The following is a 4,512-nucleotide window of genomic DNA, read 5'->3' on the forward strand; positions in this document are numbered from 1 at the left end:
ACTTCCACGGGACAAGTTTCAGAGGTAATGCTCCAATCTCAGCAAGATATATGAAATGTGTGCGTTGATGGAGCGATATCGCATCATCGACGACTCAAGAATACCTCGAACTAGAAATTATATTAGCGATAGTAATTTTTTACAATGAAACGAGGAAGAAAATTAAGAGAGAAATATTGTAAAGTGGAGGGATGGAGGCTGGGAGAGATGATGTTTTTGGGATGATGGAGTACAGAGGGGAGGCCCTTTTTACAGGTGCAAGGGAAGGATCATATTACAAAAGAAAAAATTTAATGTTTGAAAACTCATTGCAAGACCAGCATTTTCATTGAATATCACTTATACATGCTTTAAATTTGCAAAAAATGTTTCTAGGGTTAGGTATTTTTATTTAGGATTTTTGAAAAAGTTGGAGAAAACTCGTCCAACTAGGCACTTTCCTGCTATGTCAGTAGGGAAGCTCATCCAGTTGGACAAGTTTTCTCCAACGTTTTCAAAAAGCCTAAATAAAAGTATATTAGAAACACGTTTTGATGCACTAAATGCCATCTGAAGCACGTGTCTAATTTCAATTAGTAATCTACGAAACACATTTTCGAGCACCGGTTCTATTTTGCTATTAAAGTATCAAAATATTCAAAACTTAAGCACGTAGCAAAATCATATCAAATATCAAAGAGTTGAGTTGCGGGAGTCGTCTGTATTTCTTTGGGCTAATTTATAATAAGAAAGATTTTTTTGTTCTAAATATCCAATTCGTTTTAAATTGAAATGAGTCGACGGGTGAAATTTGTCATTTACTATGATGATCAAATCTATAATACAGAATTTAGGGCCGTATTTACAGGAGCCCAGTCCATGAAATTGGCTTTTAACCATACCATTCAATTGTGTGAGCTACAGATTAGAATTAGGAGGAATGTCGGGGATTCGAGCCAGTGAAAATTTTCGAGCTTGCAATGTAGATACCTGGCATTGATTGAATCCTTCAAGTGCAAGCTATCTGATGTAAAAGGCAAGCTCGAGCTGGAGAGGGTTATATCATCGCACTACATAAACAAAAATGCAGTAATGGAGTTACATGTCGAGTTTGTCGATGCTAATGAAGCTGGTCTACCTTCAGCCACTATTGCTGCTAATGTTAGAACTGAAGTTGAAGTAGAAAGTCCTACTACACAGTTGTGTAGTGGGTTCACTAGTTTATTACAAAGCTCCTATTACGGTGTCCACAAAACATCAATAGGTAGACATTCTTAGGTTTTTGGCACCGATTTAAACTTTGGCGACCACTATCATTCGGGGTATAAGCGTAACCCTAACCTCAACACTCGGGCACGACATTCAATTGATGCTTTCAATTTTAACTTTGGTGGATCAAAGTCCTAGGGTGAAAGCACTTATATGGAGGGTCATCACCCTATGTCAATTCGTAATACGATATAGATTTTGTTAGGCATTTGAGGTATAGAAGAACCGATGATTTACTCCCTACGATCGAGTCCAACGAGGCTACATCGAACCCTTTGCTTGAAGATGATAATAAATGCCATATTCAGAAGAAGGGGCAGTGGATGCAGTTGTCAGATTGGAGTCAATACCTGATCTAATCCGACAATCTGGTCTAAATGGTTCGAAAGTAGCACTTTTTTCTAAACCAGAGCATGTTCTAACTAAGTCAAAACCTTGCGATTTTGATGATGATGGATCGGACAATGCTCAAGATCCAGATCTGCGATTCAAGGCATATGAACCTCCGCCCTACATGCCCAAGATGGTAATTGGAAGATTTTTTCAATATCGTTTGCAATAACTTTGAGAGAAAGACAAATGATTGAGATTTCTTTCTTAGTCAGTTGTGTCGTTATATTTTCCCCCATCCCGACATATGTGTCATCTCTGACAGGGGACCAGGAATCTTGGACGCTATCGAACGACATAGTAGCCTTTGGGATCGCACTCACCATAGGTAATGTATACGACATGTCGGCTTTAGCTATCACTCAAAATATCCTTAACTTGCAATTTTGAGTCATAAAGTACACTAGGCCCGACCAGGACAAATTAGGGACATCATATTACGTCGACCTACCAGAAGGGACTTGCGATTGTGGGAGATTCTAGGTACTTTGATTCCCATGCGTACACGTAGTTGTTGTATGTGCGAATATATGAATTGATTACATGCCTTATATCAACGATGTGTATAGACTGGAACACATGCACAGTGTAAGGAGACCTGAATTCTTACTCATCCCAGATGAAAGTATGTGGTTGCTAGTGTCCAACGCATTGTTTGAGTTAGTCCTGAATATGAACTTACGTTGCGTCCTGAAATGTCTCCCGAATTCTACTCGGATATGCACCAATATGGATCTTCAAGAGAGGGACAACCAACAGAGGTTATGTGGGTACTGTAGAAACTCAGATCATATGAAAGTAACATGTTCCGTGTTGGGGGGTACATAGGGGCTTCAACGTTGCTAGTATTTAATTTTTCCAGCCATATAAAATTGATTACAATATTTTCTTTTTATGTACAAAATTTGTTCTTTCTTTTTAACTTGCATTTCAATTGTATTTGCCACTATTTACTAACATTTATGTTGGGTAAAAATTGCTACTTTAAGCGCTACTTCAAGTAAAATTTTATATATGGAAATTTACGTATAATTTACATTAGAATTTAACAAAAATAAATATGAGTTGTAATAGAAATATTAAAAAATGATCTATTTTTCTATTGATGTCATTTATATTTACATCGCAATGAGTAAATAAAAATACATCATCAGCACCATCGGGCTGAATATGTGCCACAGGATGATGGCTGACGAGTGCGCATAGGATTTCTATGCACAACTAGTAGTGTTGGCTCTAGTTGTTGATTGTGATCATCTTCTTCATCTTCACTCCACCCTCGTACTCATCTTCATCTCTATCGTCGTCTTCATCTTCATATCCATCGCTTTCCTCCGTGCTTGAATGTGGTGTCGTCCTAGCCTCCCATTATGTGTCCTCTACTTTATGATAAAGTGGTTGAGCCGATGAGCCACCACGATAAAACAACAACGTGGTAGTGCATAGTGTGGTGCTTGTGAAAAAACACGGGGTCAGTGAAATGAACAAGAATAAGTGGAGTAAACTGATTGGGATATAGCGTAGACATCAGTGGCATTTTTTAGGTTGGAGCTAGTGACGAACCCGACGCGACACCTATTCTGAACCTACGTTGTTGGCCCACTCTTCATTGCCTTTGCTGATAAAGTTGCCTACTCCTCGCATTCACCGATAGCAGATATAGCTTGCCGGCAACTCTGAATCAAGGCTTGTACTCCAAACTGGTTGTCGTGTCTGATGAGAAAAAGGGTTCGCATATGGATAAGAATTTCATCCTACGATCCCAAATGTCGATGTACTCCTTATGGTAGGCTTGTCAGTTCTTGTCACTCTTCCCTCGCATATCCAACTTGTGCAGTGCTTTCGAGCGTTGATCTAACAACAGTTAGATATCTTTGAGCTGCTCGAGTAATCCCACGTAACTCAGCTCATGGTTCCACCTATACAAGCGATATGTTAATTGAAAATATAATAAATAAACTACATTTACTATAGAAACTACATATTTATTAAAAATTGATTTTTACCTTGTCACCAATGGAAACATATATGGGTTGTTCACTCGAGCACGTAAAAATGGTAGTCACCACCAGACCCATGACTTTAATAGGAGCAGGCAACCACCGATTGACATCTTATCCGGTTCCTTCACCCGACACAACTCTCGGTACAATGTGGACAACACGGTTGATCCCCAGCTCATTCGTCCACTTTTTTTGAAGTCGAATATGTGTAATAGGCACCTTATGTGTACCAAATTTTGAGATTTATCGGGCATTAGAATGCCCCCGATTAACCTCAAGATGAATGCTTGAGTGTATTGTTCTTTGATGATGTTGGGTGCATCTATAAGAAGCTCTTTGAAATTGGTTTCCAACCACTTCATATCTATTCAGCTACCGTAAAACTTATTCAACACTTTCCCCAACACGCCTTGCAAAGGTCCTCTTTACCGGGAACGACCATTGACCCCATGATGACTGGCCCATCCACCAATAAATCGGTAAAGCTACATCCTTGAGTGTGATTGTACACTTGCCACATAGAAGATAAGAAGTGTGTGTCCCGGGCCTTCATCTTTCCACCAATATGCTGATGAGTGTAGGATTGAGTTTACAGCCCCCGAGCATACGAGACGCATGCAAGAATCTCGCGTCTTGCAAGTAACCATGAATTTTGGTGATTGGGCCCTTTGACAAATTATGTATAAACCCCTCCAAAACACGACCATCTGCCTATTTATATCGACAAGAAAAAATATTTTAAAATATTTTAAAATATTAAATATTTTAAAATTAACTTAATTGAAAATAATGAAATTTAAAATTTCGTCTTACCATTATCGCTTGAGCGGCAGCAATGTGCTTGTTGTAAAAAAAATCAGAGAGGTTGTCA

Source organism: Gossypium hirsutum, chromosome D06 (assembly GCF_007990345.1).
Source record: "Gossypium hirsutum isolate 1008001.06 chromosome D06, Gossypium_hirsutum_v2.1, whole genome shotgun sequence".
Lineage (NCBI taxonomy): Eukaryota > Viridiplantae > Streptophyta > Magnoliopsida > Malvales > Malvaceae > Gossypium > Gossypium hirsutum.